This window comes from Cricetulus griseus, chromosome 2 (assembly GCF_003668045.3).
Source record: "Cricetulus griseus strain 17A/GY chromosome 2, alternate assembly CriGri-PICRH-1.0, whole genome shotgun sequence".
Taxonomy (NCBI): domain Eukaryota; kingdom Metazoa; phylum Chordata; class Mammalia; order Rodentia; family Cricetidae; genus Cricetulus; species Cricetulus griseus.
The window spans coordinates 372610375-372629112 of NC_048595.1; the positions used below are offsets into that span (position 1 = coordinate 372610375).

The window sequence follows — 18738 nt, forward strand, 5'->3', positions numbered from 1 at the left end:
TGTGAAGTGTGATATTTCTCTAATTTCTTTCTCATTGCATTTATCATCTGTATATAGTTGGGCTACTGATTTTTTGAGTTAATTTTGTATCATGCTCCTTTGCTCAAAGTGTTTATCAGCTGTAGGAGTTCCCTGGTAAAGTTTTTCGGGTCACTTATGTAGATGATCATATCATCTGCAAATAGTGAAAGTTTGACTTCTACCTTTCCAATTTGTATCCTCTTGATCTCCTTTTCTTGTCTTATTGCTCTAGGTAGAACTTCAAGTACAATATTGAAGAGATATGGAGAGGGGACACTCATCTCAGCAGAGGTCTTTTGATGTCTCTTAAACCCATTCAATTCTTTGAAGAAGCTTATGATTTTCCTTTCAAATTCTGTGTCCTAGACTTCATTTAGGTAATTCTCATTGGTATCCATTTCCATAGAACTGGTGTATATTACTGCCTTGATTTCTCATATTGTCTACATTTTCTCTATGAAATTTGGACATGGAGGCTTCTTTTGTTATTTCTGTCTCTGATATGGCAGAACAGTTTGGACCAGGACAAAGGATGTATGGATCAGGTTGCATAAAACTTAGGTAGATTGATGAAATAGACTCAGGGAGCTGGAACTGGGATTGGTATGTAAAAACATGTCAATAGAATTAAAATGTGTAAAAAATTTTCACACAGAGACACTCACGCATTGCCCAGACACACACACACACACACACACACACACACACACACACACACACACTGCATTTGTGGTGGTATTGAGGTTATTAACTTGGAGACTGGTTAGGCCATGAGGGGTCCTCTCAGGCATGGGCTTGCTCTACTTTTAAAAGGGCTGCTGGACATAAGATCAACCATTCCCCCCTTCTACCCTGTATCTATATGCAGTGCCATCTAAAAATGAGCCCTGAGCAAACATAGAGAATCCTGGCACCTTGAACTTGAGGCTGCTTGCCTTTACAGCTGTGAGGCATAAATAAATCTAACTTGTTTGTACCCTCATGCTTCTGCATTTAAAAGGAGACTGACAAATGCTTTCAAATGAAAACATCTCCTTGCTTAAAGTACTGGCAACAAATGGGAAGAGGCAAAGATGTGAATTTCTATCATTGAAAACAACAAAGTATCTCACTATAAAGAAACCAATAGGAAAATGGAACACAGACATACATGTAGAGGTCGTGGGAGATAGATAGATAGATAGATAGATAGATAGATAGATAGATACATACATACATACATACAAACATACAAAATACATACATACATACATACATACAAACATACATACATACATACACACAGACATGAATGGGTAGATAGATGAGATAGAGATACATAGATAGATGCTGCTATCAGCTGGAAATAAGGACACTGGTTCATAGCATATCACCTAGAAATAAAGATACATGTTCAGTCCAGTTCATTAAAAAAATTGAGACTAAAAGTTAAACCAGGATCCTGTGTGCATTAATAAGATAGAATACAAAGGATGGATAAGAATGCCCTTTTCATTTTTTCTAAAAAAGTGCATGGCCTCACACATTCATTTATTTTGACATGAGGCAAAAGTGACCCACTAACAGATGCATCAGTTGGTTCATGGAACTAACCTGAATACAGACTTCTGCGCCACATCGGCCCAGGAGGCATAAGAAAGCCAGAGTGGGGCTGTCGTCTGGTGTCCAGCTCCCAGCAGAGAAGGGGCCTATCGAGTGAAGAATAATTGCAGTGCGGTCAGGCAGAGGGCGCTGTTTGTGGAGTGTGAAACCGACCCTGAGTCGCCCCCTCTGGATGGACCTCAATGAGACTGGCATGGTGGAGCTGGAATGTTCCAGAAGGAGCACCAGGGACACCCTGTAGGGGGCAGTGTGAGGAAAGCGACCCCAAACCAGCTTTTTCTCAGACCTCAACTCAGATGCCAGGACTCATGGACCCGCTGAGGCAAGGACTGCTGAGGAAGTGAGTGTGGTTGAGGGGTGTAGGCAAATTAACCGCTCATCCCTCGGGTCAGCAAGTGGCCCAGAGCATAGACTATGTGGGTCAAAAAGTGTGAGAAAGGTTCTGAGGTGTGAGTGCATGGGGAGCTGCAGAACAAGGAGTGAGGGTGTCATGGTGGGGATGGGGTGGGGCCGGGGAGTGGATTCGGGACCAGGAGAGGAGAGAGTTCTGTTCCAGGGAGACCTGGGACATCAGTGAGCAGAGCTAGCCACGCCTCTCCTCCACAGGTGTAGGCACCCTCTGGAGATGTTGGTCCTGCTGGCCTTGCTCACCACCATGGGCTTACCACTGGCACAGACCAAGGACAGGACCAAGCGAGAAGGTAAGTGCTGCATCCCTGTGTCCCTAGAAGGTACAGGATGATGAAGGTCAGTGACTCCAGAGAGAGTCCACTGTGGTAGGGTACACTGAAGTCAAGGAATGTGAGACCCGAGATCAAGAAGGCTACAGTGGGGTTGGGGGTGGGAGGTGGGGCACTGGCAGGAGTGGGGGTACCGGAGATGGAAGGGTGGAGGTTTGGGGATGGAGGGAGTGGGGGATGTGCTTTGGGTTTTCAGCTCCCTCTAGGGTTAGCTTGGGTAACTCATTCTCCTGGGCGCCCTGGTCAGTCTCTCCAGTCACTCTTCCTTCTTGTAAAGAAGTCCTAGAAAAAAAAAAAACCAAGGCCACCCTGACCTCTGAGCTTCAGCCCTGTCTGAGGATGGGGAATTTGTGGGAGAGGGGGCCTCCATTGTCTTCCTCAAAGTGGAGCTGCCCTATCCTGACCCAGAAGTGTTTATATTGCCCATCTAGGATGGGACCTGGAAACAAGGAGGGTGCGCAAGGACAAACGGTGTTTGTGGAACTCTGGTGTTGAAAGTAAAGGGACAGGGTGGCAGGGAAAATGGATGTCCTTCAGAATTTCTGGACGCCACAGTGTCCGATTGAGAATATGGGTTCATGCAGTGTGTCCAGATGTGAAGGACCAAATGCAATCCCCAGCAGACAGGAGAGGGAGCCTCCAGACAGAAACTGAGTACTTAGGTGTCATGTACAGAACGCAGGCATGGGAGAATGGGGCCTCACTGGACTTGGTAGAGGACACTTGGATGACAGGTTTGTACCTGCAGGAGGAACAAAGGCCCCATTTTCTCTCTTTTCCAATCCCTACTTCAGAAAAATTCTCCTGTCATGTCTGTGAGTTAGAGAACAGCTTTAACTGCACGAACCCAACGGAGTGTCCTTCTGACAAACAGTTCTGTGTGATGGCTGCCATTCGTAAGTGTTACTTCCTTCTGGTGCTTCCTAGGGTGCTGTGGGCAGGACAGCAAAGCTGTCAGGAATAGGATCTGTCCATCAATAGTGACCTTTACAAACACAAAGAAAGAAAACTAAACTACAGTAACAACAATAACAAAAACAAAAACCCAAACCAACCAAAGAAAAACACTGAAGAGGAAAAGCCATGGGATGCAGGTGCAGGCCTCAGTGCTGGGAAGCACAAGCCAGGCAGGAAAGCATGCAACAGTAGCAGTTGGGCAGTAGGGTTAGCGTGCTGGGACACTAATAAGATTTACCTTTATTTTTCTCTAAAAAATGAAACTCTAATATGAGGGACAGTTACAGCTTTATGTATATTCTTGAGAAGTGGCCCATGCTTTGGTGTTTGCACACTGGCTCAGTCTGCCATGATTCACTACAGAAATTCTTTTTTTTTGGGGGGGGGGGGTTTGAGACAGGGTTTCTCTGTGTAGCTTTGGAGCCTATCCTGGAACTCGCTCTGGCCTCCAGAGCGAGTTCCAGGCCTCGAACTCACAGAGGTCTGCCTGAATGTGGGTAGCCTCAGCCCATTCTGTTGTGAGCAAAAGAAGGTGGGTGGGACTTCAAATGGGATTTTCCTCTGCACACTGTCACCTAGACTCGCTGGCTTCTAGCCTGTTGCTCGAAAAAGACCTAGATAAACCCAAGCCTGATTCCCTTGCTCACAAATTTAGAATGAGCTAGAACTATCAGAGACAATTCTTTTTGCTTTTATTCTTTCTTTTCTTTTTCTTTTTTTTTTTTTTTTTTTTTTTTTTTTTTTTTTTTTTTTTTGGTTTCTGTATTTCAAAACATCGGTTCCTCTGTGTAGCTCTGGCTCTCCCAGAACTTCCTCTGTAGACCAGGTTGACTTCCTACTCACAGAGATCCTCTGCCTCTATCTTCAAGTGCGGGGATTAAAAGTGTGTGCCACCACCACATTCAGAGGCAATTCTTTCAGGTACATGTCTCCATCTATCTCACTGATTATCTGCCTCTCTCTGCCACACGCTGTAGCTGTGTTAGTGTGCGTGCCTGTGCACATTCCTGAGCATTTTAGAAGTGAAGGGAACCCACACCCAAATAGGGTCACATGCATGCACACATACACAGAAAGAATAAATGTAGTAAAAATTTGAAATTTGGTGGAGGGCTAAGCCATGGGTAAGATCCTGTCACCTTGATGAAAGCAGAGACTGTGGGAGAGACAAGGTAGTTGCTGAAGAATTTGTCCCACAGCATAGGGAAAAAAGCAGATGTGACTGTCACGGCAGTTAATGCGCCACTCCTTCTCTGGCACCGTCCAGGTTCCTTTCTCCCATGACCTGAGGACTGAAAGGATCTAGCAAGTTCTCTGGTCATGGGAGCTTAGCTGAGACCTGTCCCTTTTTTTCTTTTTTCTTTTTTTTTTTCATTTAAGTTAGAAACAAGCTTGTTTTACATGTCAATCCCAGTTCCCTCCCCATCCTCTCCTCCACAGCCTATACCAACCCTCTTCCCATCCCCTTTCTGCTCCCCAGAGAGGGTGAGTCCTTCCATTGGAGATCTTCAGAGTCTGACATATCATTTGGAACAGGGCCTAGGCCCTTGCCCGTGTGTCTAGGCTGAGAGAGTATCCCTCTATGTGGAGTGGGCTCCCAAAGTCCATTCATATACAAGGGATAAATACTGATTTACTATCAGAGGCCCCATAGATTGCCTATGCCTCCTAACTGACAGCCACATTCAGGGGGTCTGGATTGGTCCTATGCTGGTTTCCCAGCTATCAGTCTGGGGTCCATGAGCTCCCCCTTGTTCATGTCAGTGAGGGCAAACTGGCTGCCACATCTGTCACCCCATTGGTCAACAGGGTTGATTGGGCTGATCTGGCTGGCTAGGCAGGTGTCCCTTCCTCCCTCGCTGCTCCATGTACATCCATCCTGAATTTTGGCACTTGGTCAAACAGGGTGAGCTTCCCTGAACAGAGGATGGCCGGTCTTCAGTCAAGGGTATACGAGTAGCTGTTCTCTGCTGTTAGAACCTTCAAACAAGCTGAGACCTGTTTTACCAGACTACGTACTGACTGGCATCAGAACACTTCTGTCTTTTGTTCAAAAGACCCATATACCAAGAATGCCCAATGCTTTGGACCTGCCAAGTGAGACCATTATTTAACCTACAGTGTTTAAAGAGTGCCAAGCAGCTCAAATCATGATCCCACATAGGAACTCTTAAGGATACAGAAGAGGAAGGAGCCGATCTGAGTACAGAGCTCAGGCTGAATGCTCCCACACAGCAAGAAAACGGCCGGGGGCATTTTCAGCAAATGATGCCTTTATTTCTTTCTTACAACAAGCTATGAACAGGCCCAACAAATGCCACAAACACTGTGTTTGACAAGGAAACATCAAAGAACAACATTGCTTACAACTGTGGGAAGATGATTACAACCCACAGAGGGTTTCTCAGGTCTGTATGCTGCTGGAGAGGTTTAAGGCAAGGCTCAGGAGAAGGTTGGACACCCCCAGATACACAGCTCTGGCAATCACATCTTCCTGAACCACAAGAGGAGGTAAAAAGTCCCTTTCTACATTAGTAGGTCCTCCATCATTGCAACGAATGCCCGAGCAACAGTTGGAATAGTAGTAGCTATTGGTGGTTGGAAGCCGTCTTTCTAAAACCGTTGGTAGAAGCTGAATGAGCACAAACCTGCAGTTTTCCATGCAGTTTTTGTAGACTAAGAGCTCCCAAGAGTTCATACCTAGAAAGGATGCCATCAGGAGAATAACCACCTTCATTTTCATTGTAAACCAAGAGCCACAGGCAACCACAACTAGCCCCATGACTCTTGGCTTGTAAAATCATATCCTACATCCCATGCTTCCACCTGGCCTAGCTAGTGACTCCACCCTTCATCTCAGCACTCCCTCTACCCTTAAAATCCTGCCTAGGTATTGGCTGTTCAGCATTTTATTGAACCACAAGGAGTGGCATTGCTTCACAGCAGCCAAAAATATTATCCCACAACAAGACATTGTCAAGAATGCTTAACAGAAAAAGATGCAGGTAAAAAGAGAGCCTGACTGCTCCAGAACCAAATTCTACACTTACCTGTCTATGCATTGCTCCCATCTTTATGTCTGTCACTGTCCCTACCCAGTTGACAATTTAGTCTCAGGACACACACAATGCTAATGAAAAATCTGGTTCTAATATTATCCTAAGTGTTTGTTACCAGGGTCTAGAATGAAACAGTGACCCGAAGCTATGCTCTTATACACTCCAGAGATGATCAAGACACACAGGACAGCCCACATTCACAACTGCAGAATGAAGTCCTTCCCAACCCTTAACTAGCTATCCAAGCCTTTCCATCTATGTCCAAACCACAGGGGCCCTTGATGACATGTTATCCAGCACAGTTTAGATGGCCCATTCCGAGCAAGGCTCCATAGAGACCAAACCACCATCGCCACTGCTTTCAGCCAACCACAGAAGTGAGCCCCACTGGCACCACCCTACCGGAAGCCTTGAGCTGAAGTCTTGAGTCCTTCCTGCTGCTTGTTCCCCTGGGAATCTACAGCCATTATTTAGTTCCTCTGCTGTGGAAATCACCCTGATTACTTTAGCATCCACATCCCTGAGACCTGTTTGCTGCCCAACATCAGAAGGCCCTCGTGACCAGGAACCAAGCAGCCCCCTCGCCCACATAACTTTGTGTCACTCCATAGTTGAACTTTAGCTGTCAGAGATCTCTACTCAGTTTTGATAAGTCTTCTCTTCATGAATCATCCAACTCCCAATATTTCCTCACTCCAGGGTGGCCACCCTGTTTTCCCACCTACTTAGAAAGGATCCTCCCTGTCAAGAAGTCAGCAGTCCCTTCCCTCACAATAACTCACAGGTTGACTGCACTGTGATGAAGAAATCACTCCACATAGCTCCATTCCTGACGACCTTGCCAATGTTCAACACCACACACTTCTATTAATTCCATGAACCTGAGCGGGGAATCTGGGAAAATGTGTGCCTTTGGCCATTTCTGTCTTGGACTCTTGGTGACTTCCTTTTGTTATCACGTTGCCTGTTGTTGATGTTGGCAAAGTAAAGCATAGGGGCCAAGTCCAGTCCCTCCCCTGCCTCTGAAAACAAACTATTGTTGGAACAAAGCAGCAATGTGTTATTTATGGCTACTTCCTCCCAGCCACAGGCAGGAGTACTAAGACCATTGTTGTCTGTTCCTTCCCAGACAAAGTTCTTCCATCCTCGATCTAGAGCCATAATGAGTGTAGCCTTTGTGCTGTTCAATCTAGACACCATGGCAAGGGACACTTAGAATGGGAACTTCTGAGCTGCTTGATTGCCTACCTTTTAGAAATACTGTCCCTTGCCCTTCCCATTCCTGAGTCCAGTGGTTATTGTCACCATGTGTAACTCACTGTACATGACTGAGGATTTTTACATCTTCTTTGCAGTCTATCCTGTCTCCTCCACTAAAGATCACTGCTCACTTTAAAATTGCTTCTGCCTGTTGTGTGCCCTGGTCCAGCCCTCGCTTTTGCATCTCATCAGCAGGCAACACACTGAGTAACTAGGCACCTCAGTTTTGTGGTTTTGGACTCTGGGGACAGTGTTATCCATGCCGTCCCAATCTATGAAGGCTCACCATGATGCATTCTATCATGGGTATTGACATTGCTGGCCGAGATGTCTCTGGCTTCCTTCGCCTCTACCTCTGTAAGGAGAGCTATGATTTTCACTCCTCCTCCAAGTTTGAGATTGTCAAGGCCATACAGGAAAGAGCCTGCTACCTGTCCATAAACCCCCAGAAGGATGAGACACTAGAGATGGAGAAGGGCCAGTACTACCTACCCGATGGCAGCACCATGAGATCAGACCTTCCAGGTTCCGGGACCCTGAGCTGCTGTTCAGGCCAGACTTGATTGGTGAGGAGAATGAGGATATCCGTGAGGTCCTGGTGTTTGCCATCCAGAAGTCTGACATGGACCTACCATGTACACTTTTTTTTCCAACATTGTCCTCTCAGGAGGTTCTACCCTATTCAAAGGTTTTGGTGACAGGCTACTGAGTGAAGTGGAGAAACTAGCTTCAAAAGACATGAAGATCAGGATATCTGCACCCCAGGAGAGACTGTATTCCTCATGGATTGGAGGTTCTATCCTTGCTTCCCTGGACAGCTTTAAGAAGATGTGGATCTCCAAGAAGGAATTGAAGAAGACAGTGCCCGGTCCATCCTCAGGAAAACCTTCTAATGTTAAGACAGCACTTTCACCTCTCTCTGAAGTTAACTCCACTTGAAAACTCATTTTCTTGAGTTGGGGTGTTAGAGAGGAACTGCCTGTGTGTGTGAGTGTGTGCTTATGAGTGTGTGCACATGGCGAGTGTGTGCAGGGATCCCTAGGCCCAGAAAGGACATTGAACTACCCACAGTGGTGATGACCTGAGGCCTAGGGTTCACTACTCACTGGCCCCTTCCAGGGAAGATCCTTAGCAGAGGCCCACTCCTTTCTTAGCTAGATCTTTGTCTGGCTGTGTGGTGTCCCGTGCTACCGTCTCGCCAGCAAGAACGACGCGGCACACTCAGGATCCTTCTGCAGTAAAGCTTTAATCCATCTTGAGAGGGAGAGCATAAACTTACAGAGCGGAGAACCCTGAACACCCAAAACCCAACCCTTATATAGGCTTGCAACCACCGCCTTGGACGTGTCACCTCCTGACTGGCTGCAGCTCATCGGACCATATGACGCCACGGGAGAGGCAGAGACCAAGGGATGGAAAGTTACCCAGCGCCTGTGCACTAACTTGTTTATCATTCGGTGCCTGCCAGATGCAGGCTCCATCTTGTAACGGCTCCCCACATCTCCCCCTTTTTTATTAATTAAGCATCGGCCTCAGACTGCCAAATCAGCCCTCAAGCTCGCATCCTGGCCTATAGGGTACAAGACAAATTAATAATAAGGCTTCCTAATTTACAAGCAGGTAGGTCACCCATATACTGAGGGATAGAGGCAGAGGTTGTACCTCCCCAATAAAACATTAAGACTGTGTACGAGAGTCGCTACTAGGCTGTCAGCTTGACCCGTAGCGCTCTCGACCTGTCCTCTGCCATTTTTCTGGGAAAGGGAGACTAGGGCAGGCAACCCTTATGCAGGACAACATGCCTCCCAGAGAAGCCTGCATACTGGGCAACTCTCTGTGCGATGCCTTGCTCGGCATCCCTCATGGGCTGCTCAAGCCAGACACTCTACCCTGTGCAATGAGCCTAGGCTCCGGGTGTGCAAGAGCTGTCTGGCTGGCGGCCTATTGCTTAAGCATAGTTAGCCAAATATCAGTGGAAGCCCCTTGTTCCAAAGCTACAAGCGCTTGGGCGATAACCACCTTGTCTCTCTTAGTTTGATCCCTGAGCCTACAGACCAGCCAGAGAAGCAACACCAATCCACAGCAAACGGCTGCACCAAACAATCCCACCCCCACCCATTCCTTAAAGTAGGAGACAGCTGATGCAATCCATGATGACAGTCCCTCCGTCAAGGACAGGTCGAGGCGTGTGGAGTTAATCTGGATAATAGCAGCTCTCAACTCCCGAAGTGTTTGCTCAAATTCGGAGGTCCAATTCTGCAACATGAACTGAGAAAGGCTTTTAGACAAATTAGCTGCTTTGGTAAAATTCTCATATTGAATGGAGGTGACACATAGGCTGGGGAGCTTCTGCTCGCAGCCTAGTTGGGCCATCTGCCATAAAATGTCCAATTGTTCCTACACTAGATCAATGTGCTGGTTTACCAGCATCAGGCCTCCCTGTATCTGAGTGTTTGCAGAGGCCTGTCTGTCCAAAGCCTCGGAAACAGTGGCCAACAACCCGTTAATGGTCTGTGCAGTTTGTACGGAGGTTGACAGTGCAAGGGCAGAGGCTGTAACCGATGCAGCGACCGTGGTGGTAGCCACAACGGCAACAATGATTTCAGAGATCCCAAAATCTCTTTTTTCTCTAAAAAGGGTCATACTGCTAGGTGTTTCCACCGGGACGGGTACAAAGCATGGCATGCGGGTTACTACAGCTAAGGGGAATTTATCAGCATCCCAGCACAGGGTATAATAACAGCCCCCGGACTTGCAATCTAGACCGAACTCAGTATTGTTAATACTAATATTGCTCACAATCCAAATAAAAGGAGGCCAGACACATACTGGTGTGGCATCAGTCTATATGTTTGAAGGATTGATACTTTATATCAGAGGCAGTCCAACTAAATGACCCAGAGCTTTGGCCTGACTTGAGGCTGCTCCACAAAGACCCTTTCCAATCAAACTCCAACCGTCCTTTCTCACTTTTGCCTCCTTTTAACATTGCCATAGGCGTAAGATCAGTGCAGCTTCCATTAATGCCACAGAGCAGTCATTGGTCAAAAGGGTTAAGGTTGGAACGCATGGGGTCTAAGGATGTGAAATTAGTTCCCATGCCCATATTGGGAGAAAAAGGGAACAAACCCTCGTCGGCCCAGCCAGAGCCCCTAGACTGACATCCAGTCCATGGTAAAATCAATTCTTCAGTTTGCTCCCCTCTACAGAAGGGGGCTAATTTTGGCTGTCGAGGAGGAGCAATAGAGGTGTTTACAACTGGAAAACGTGGCCACCACCCATAAATTACAGAGGCATTAGTCACAACCTTACCTCCATCTCCCCAGGCGGCCTCCTTGAGCCATGCCGAGGATTGATTACTTAAGAGAATGCAAGGCACATTAGCAGCGGCTTGGTCAGCTACTGAAAAACAGAGACTTTCTTTAAGGGAAATAGTCCTATTTTCGCAAAGCTCCTGAATCTGTTCATCCTTAGGCAGGAAAGCCAGTCCCAGATCTTTATTGGTGGCAAAAAATTGGGGAAAAACCTGTGCATTATACATCACCGGCATCGGAAGTGGGAACGTTGACATGATTCCCCAACGTGGTTCCCCCCGGTCAGCTGGGGTCTTGATCATTAGTAGCATCCAGAGGAGCGGCTTGCTCCCCCTTTTCATGTGTCTGGTCTGCAGCATCCTTCTGCTCCAGGATTGTCCTGGTAAGTCTTTCAGGGACCCAGAAGGGATTTTCTTCATTCTGTGGGAAAACACAAACGGCTCCCCTGGATCTTATTAGAATGGGATCCGGGCCTTTCCATATATTAGTTAACACATCCTTCCATTTCACCATTTCCTTAGGTTGATGTGGGTCTGAGCAATGTCATTCTGCCGCAGCCTGATCATGCTCATCTGAATTTAAAAAATTTATGGTGAAGAGTGCCATCACTATGGCAACTCGTGGCACGGGGGGGGGGGAATCCTTTATAATTCCCCCTTTTTGTTTAATTAAGTAGGATTTGGATTTGAGCGTGCGATGGGCGCGCTCGATAATGCCCTGGCCTTGAGGATTATATGGCAAGCCCGTAATATGTGTGACTTGTATTTGTGTACAAAATTGTTTAAATTTCTGAGAAATATAAGTAGGTCTATTATCAGTTTTTAAGCATTTAGGCTTTCCCCGGGCATTCCATGCCTCAAGACAGTGTTGAATGACATGGGAGGTTTTTTCTCCAGTGAGTGGTGTGGCATGGAGAACACCGGAGCAGGTGTCTATCGATACATGTACATATTGGAGTTTCCCAAAGGAAGAAACATGAGTGACATCCATTTGCCATATTTGTAATGGTAGAATTCCTCTTGGATTTACCCCAATATGGCGTACAGGGAGAAACTGACAACAATTATGACATTGAGTAACGATATCATGAGCCTCTTTTCTGGTAAGCGAGAAGCGCTTGCGTAGGGTCTCAGCAGTAACATGAAAGTTGTCATGGAAAGCCTTAGCAGCTTGTAGCGGGGGGGGGGGGGGGGCAAGCACCGCAGTAGTTAGTCTTGTGGCTTTATCTGTCAAATCATTTCCTAGGCTCATCGGGCCAGGAAGCCCTGAATGAGCCCTAATATGTGTAATGTGTACGGGAGCTTTTCTGGTTAGCAAACAATCTTGTAATTTTTGGAATAGAGATGCCACCCTGCTAGTGGATCTAATGACTCCAGCCGTCTTAAGCAAATTTACAGCATTAACCACATAGGAAGAATCAGCAGTAGTTGTAGACTGGGCTCAGCAGAGAGCAGGGTACACTCATGTCTACCTGGGAACCAGGACCACACTGGGCCTGGGAGGACAGGCAATAGCTGCAGGGTTAATTTGCCAGCCCCAGCCACATCCAGGGGTCTTGGGAGACCATAAGGACCTATGGGCTCCAGGGCCTGTTATTTGACTCACATCCATCCTTATTTCAATGCCATCTTCAGTTTATTTATGGAACTTTTTGTTCGGTAAAGGGACTGAGGAGAGGGCTCACTGTCCTTTGCCCACTGGTCACCTTGCTTACACTAATGTTTACAGAACCCAGGCTTTGCATAGCATCCAGGGCATCACCCCTCCTGATGGTAAGCTGACAGTATTCATAGGCCTCAGGACCCTGCAGGATTGGAGGCTGCACACAAGGCACCCCAGACAGCCTCCTCTTTTCTCCTTCCTCCACTTGCTCACTGCCCTGGAACCACCAGGCTAGTTGTGTTGAGATTTTCCAAAACAGGAAATAGCATCACTCTTTCAAGCCCCTTGTGAGGGAGGTGTGTTGGAGATCTAGATCCTTTAAAACTAAGGAAGTTACAGTTAACCAGGTTGCCTTTCACCACTCTAGCTGAGCTGCAGAAGTTTTCTTCGAGACCTTCGACGTTCCAACTCTCTTCATCTCCATGCTAGCTGTACAAAGCTAGAGTGAGCCTGTCTTCACCCGCACTCTCACCAGTGATACCCAGTCTGACCTCAGTACCAGATTCCAGACAGTATTCTCTCTCCCCTATCCTATAACCAAAGCCCCTGCCAGATGTAAGCTGAAGCTGCAGTGTGTGAAATCAATGTGGCAACCCATTGGCTGCAGTGCACATAACAATCTCACCATCTCTTAGCACAAGCCAGTCTCTTGCACAGCCTCAAAAAGCCACATGGCCTGGTGGGGCCCAATGTACTTAAATAAAGTCGTTCCAATAGATACATCAAAAAATTTTATTTCCTTTTACATCAAATTAAGAACTAAAAAGTATATTTATCATACAGTAGGGGGATGGTTTAGTAGGTCAAGCATGAGAACCAGAGTAGAGACCTCTCAAACCATGTAAAAGCTAGGCCAATTAGTGTGAAAGTAAAACCTAGCATTCAGGACGCTGAAGCAGGCAGATGTCAGAGCTTGCTAAACAGATATTCTATACACAAATGTCAGCATTCTAGGTTTAGTACAAGACCCTGTACACACACACACACACACACACACACACACACACTCAGCCAGATGTCTCTCCCCCAGATGTATGTGCATATGTGCATATGTGTATACGTGTATACATGTGTGTACATATATGTATAGATATGTATATATACATATATATGTATATACACATTTCTCATGCAGAAGAGGATTTTTAATCCTTTTACCTTTTGTAAAAAAATAAACAAAGACCAAAATATAAACAAAAAGAAACAATGGAGGAGTAGAATCTCATCAGGGAAGCTATCCTGGGAGCTGTTGAGTCACACAATTTAATTTTTCTTAGTGTATTCATCTTCTATTGGACTGCACATGCCACCAGTCATTGGAGCCATGAAGGCCTCTGGCTTCTGCTACACGACTGTTGATGGGGTCTCACTGGGATTGCTCTTTAATATCCTGTTATTGTCCTGTGTCATGGAGTTCCTGCTGTTTGGGAGCTCTAGGTTCATCCCCTACACATGCACCAACAGTTCAAAGTTGAGGAGGACGGTGAGGTGGGCTACCTCATAACCCTGTTTCAGGGCCTGGATGGTGGTGCCAGTTTTCTCTCTTCCTCACTACAAAGCAAGCTCTCCAGCACTGCCTTGGTTAGCTCACCAAATTCAACCTGAATTAAGGAGTGGGGCCAGTTCTCCTCCTCTCAGGCCCTCATATCCGGCTCACCCACACTCCCACCAGCATGGCCAGCTCTACTATTTCACCCAGGTAAGGTACGGGGTCCTCTCTCCCAATTGTTGTAGGGGACCCTTGGGGGAAGGGAAGGGGATCAGCTCACCTGCTCTCACACCCCCAGGGCTGGCTCACCTGTATCCACGAAAACAGGGTCAGTTCTAGTGTTTTTCTCAGGAAGGGTGTAGAGACTCAGTTCTTCTGTGCTGAGCTGGTGATGGGTAGGGCTAATTCTCTCACTCTAGTGACTTCAGGGCCAGCTTTCTCACCTGCAGATAGCAAGGGATGCAGGGGAGAGAGCATATTTCCCTCACCCAAGCCACAGTATGGTAGATGAGGGTGGGGTGTGGTCATTTCCCCTATCTCATGCCCTTTGGGCCTACTCACACTGAGCAACCCTGCTCCAGTGTGCTGCCCAGACAGGGTACAAGCCCAGACTCTTGTGTGCTACACCCTGTGAGGACCAGAGCTGGTTCTCCCACTCGAAGGGCCAGGTCTTTTACCTGCTGCAGGTGTTAATGGGTGGGGGTTGTGTGCACAGAGGAAGATTTTTAAAAATGACTAACAGACTAAATAACACACTTATGGTTTGCATGAGAAAGACCCCCCATAAGCTTATGTGTTATGATGGTGTGTTAGGAGAGACTACACAATGTTTGGCTAGAGGGGCTTATCTAAAGAAAATGGACCTCTGTGGCAGGTGTAGGGTCTCTCACTTGGCCCCACTCTTTTTGTATTTGCTCTGTGTTTCCTGATTGGACATCTGTAAGGAAATGAAGTGCCAGTCTCCTGCCTCCAGATTTACAGCTGCTTGCTGCCAAGCTCCACTAGATCTCAGGAGCTATACTTGTCTTGCTCCCAGAAATCAAGCTATGCCCTTGCAGCAGAGAGGTCCCTGCTGTAAAGCAGAGAGATCCATAGAGGATGGAAGCAAGCCCAGCCCCTCCCCCCCAGAGCTGCCAGATGAATTTGTGATCATTGCCAGCATCTGGGTTCTTGGCACTGAGTTCACAAGTGGAATTTCCCGTTCCCTGTCTGAAAAGCTTTGGAAGTCAGATAGTCCCTTTGTTCAGGGGACATCTCTGAAGGCTCTCTTTCTCCTTTAGACCTGCCTTCACCCTGGCCTGTCTGGATGTCTCCCCTGTCTCTGTTATTCACCTACCTTAAGCTTCTGATGGAACCCATCTCCAGGTTTCTGAAGGGAAGCCTGCATTTCCCTTTTGGCTCTGGTCATGTGAGCTCTCACCTTCTGGCCTGATCTTCTAACCCTTCCCTGATTAATCCCCCACCTCAACCCCCAATCATAACCATTGTGGTACCCAAGTTCTCTTTACAATAAAAGAAATGGATCCTTATGGTCTGCTTTCAAGGTGAAGTATGTTTAGAGTCCATCAGGGGATCACAAATAATTGGGAGGCACTAAGTTCCTGTCTTTCTCTAGCTAGAAGCTGGAGCCTGCTTGTGTAGTTGCTCTGGGTTCACTGCAGGATTGAAGATTATCAGACAGTCTGCTGCATGACTGAATGCATGTGTCCTCAAAGGAGAGAGAGGAGAATCTTGAGCCCCAGGAAGACAGGGACTTTGGGAAGGAGTCTGTTCTAGTATAGGAAGATGGTAACTCTGGAGGACCAGCCTGAGCGGGGAAAAGATAGTGGGAAAACATTTTAGTTTAGGGAACACAGGAAGCCCAGTTCCTCCCCCACCATTTCACATTCTCTCTACCCTGAATCTCACTTCTGCAAGATCTTAAAATAAAACCTGTTTAATGTTCTCTTGTATTAGGACAGTAATGTCCAGCCTTGAGAACCTCTAGAGACAGGAAGGACTTTGTTGTGAATGGGATTAGAGACTATGTGTGATAGTCTAGGAAGCATCTGGCTGCATTCTAACAATGCCTTGGAAATTTAAGTGCAGCCAAATCAAATAAGACTACATATTCTGCTGAAACAATTTGAAGACAGCATAACATTGGGGTTGGGGCGGTTTGCTCACCATTCTTAAAAATACAAAAAGGTAAGCATAAAGATGTGAAAACTCGAATTTTAGAGAAGAAAAGGGTATAAATGGAGTTAATGTTATAAACAGTGGAATAAGGTCAGTTGTATGACATTAGAGAGATTGACAATAAGGAAAATCATTTCTCTTGCAACTGAATAAGAGGGGCTGCATCTAGAAACTAAGAACCCAAACTTAGGGAGTTAAAACATCCAGTCTTTCTTGAAACTTGGGGCAGAATGCAACTGATTAGGACAACTTCTTTTCTAGGGAAATGGTTCCCCAGTTTCATACATGGAGGTGTTCAGAGACCACTGTGGACACTAACTTTACAACACCTAGGAACATCTGACAAGAGGGTCTCAATGAGGGATTGTCTACATTTGGTCAAGCTGTCGACTTCTCTGTGGGTAAATAGGTGTTGATTAAACACATTGATTTGGGAAGACCCAGGCCACTATGGGCAGTACCATTCCCTAGTAGGAGAGCCTAAACTATTACAAGTGAAGAAATCAAGCTGAGAGAAAGCATGTGAAAATCGAGGACATGATTCTGCTCTTGATTGTGGATATGATGTGCCTAGCCATTTGCAATTCCTGACTTGTTGTCCCCTTAATGATAGGCTGTCACTTGGAATTACAATGTATATTACAAAGTATATGTAAGTCTAACATACCCTTGGTCTCCTAAGTTGAAGTTGTTGGGCTGTTTTTATCACAGCAACAAAGATGAAACTAAGACAGCCCCTCTTTCTCCCTTTCAGAGTGGACACAGTTGCTCAGCTTCTTTGTAGGTGGGAAATGCATGACTTGGTGCTTTAGTTTTATAAGGATTCACAGTTAAGAGATGGCCTTGGTTCCCAGAATAGACTTTAGACTTTGCACGATGTTGCATCTACTAAAGTGAACTGGAAAATTTTGGCTTGTGCCATAGCTGTGGGCTTTGGGGCTTAGGGACAGTGTGCAATTGTTTATCTGAAAGTATCCCAAGAGTGTCATGCATTGGATCAGTTGATTCCCAGCTGATGACTCTGGATTTGGAAATTTTATAATGTTGGGAAGGTCATGCCTACCTGGAAAAAGAGGATATCTGGAGGAAAATTATTAAGTTTTATAGCCTGGACCACCAGTTTCTTACCTGTGTTTTCTGTCTCCTGTTCCAACAAGATATAAAAAGGTGAGAAGTCCAAGCCTCGAGCTCCTGCCTCGATGGAGTTATGTATCTCCCCACCTTCCCTTCCACAATGTCTGTATCTCTTTTGATAGTGGTGTTTAATTGTCAGTTTGACACAATCTATACTCACCTAGAAAAATGGTCTCCATGGTGAACTGTCTGAATTTGGTTGTGGGCATATCTATGAGTGAAGGTCTTAATGAAATTCATTGATGTGGAAAGACCCAGCTAATTGCCTAGGCAGGGAGTCCGGCACTGTGTAAGAGTGGAGAAATCAAGATGAGCACCAATGCAAGCAAGTGAGCATGTGTACATTTGTTTCTCTCTTACTTTCACTGTGCATGTGATGTGACCAGCTGTTTGAAATTCCTGCCTTGACTTCTCCACAATAATGGGACTGTAGCCTGGAATTCTAAACTAAAAGAAATCCCTTTATCCCATTTTTTTGGGGGGGAAGGAGGGTGGTTTTTGTTTAGGGTGTTTTATCACAGCAACAGGAATGAAGCTCAAACAGTTTTCAAATCATGAACTGAAATAATTTTGCTTCCCTTAAGTTGCTTTTATCAGATTTTCTGATAAAGAGGAACAAGAAATGTGGCTAATATTCATACTTAGTTCGCATGCACTTCTTTGTGATGAGAAGTCAGTCTGATCTTTTGGCAATTTGTAAGCATACAACACAATACAACACATGTTGACAATGGATGGTCCCACTGTGATGTTCTGTAAGTCTCTAGAACCTATTCTCTCTGCTAACTGACATTATTTGCCTTTGGTCAACCATGCCTTGTTCCAATGCCCAACCAATGGTTACTACGGTCTTCCTACCTTTTATTTCTGTGAGCATAGCTCTCCTCAGCTCACCTACTTATATGCTCACTCTTAGTGTCCCTGGGCTTCATTTGCTTTTCTTAACATAATACCCTCTGGATTATGTTGTGTGTTGATGCAAATGCCATGCTTCCTTCACTCTTTGTTTAAGTATTCCCTTATCTATGGACAGTTTTCCTTCCTTTTTTCTTCCTTTTCTTTTTCTTTCTTCCTTTCTTTTTTCTTTCTATTTTTTGTTATTGTTGATTTGTGACAAGGTTTCTCTGTGTCATATAACTGGCTGTCCTGGAACTCACTCTGTAGACCAGGCTGGCCTCAAACTGACAGAGATCTGCCTCCCTCTGCTCTGCTGGGATTAAAAGCATGCACCACCACCACCTGGCTTGGACTGTTTCCTTTACTCACTAATTTGAGTGCTCTGTTGAGAACAATGCTACAAGTTCAATGGAGGAAGAACTCCC

At 46.0% G+C, this 18738-nt stretch overlaps 1 pseudogene; it reads left to right on the forward strand.

Annotated features, from left to right (window-relative positions):
* Window positions 1-1931: 1931 nt before the first annotated feature.
* LOC100768586 lies at window positions 1932-8532 on the forward strand (annotated as a pseudogene).
* Window positions 8533-18738: the final 10206 nt, after the last annotated feature.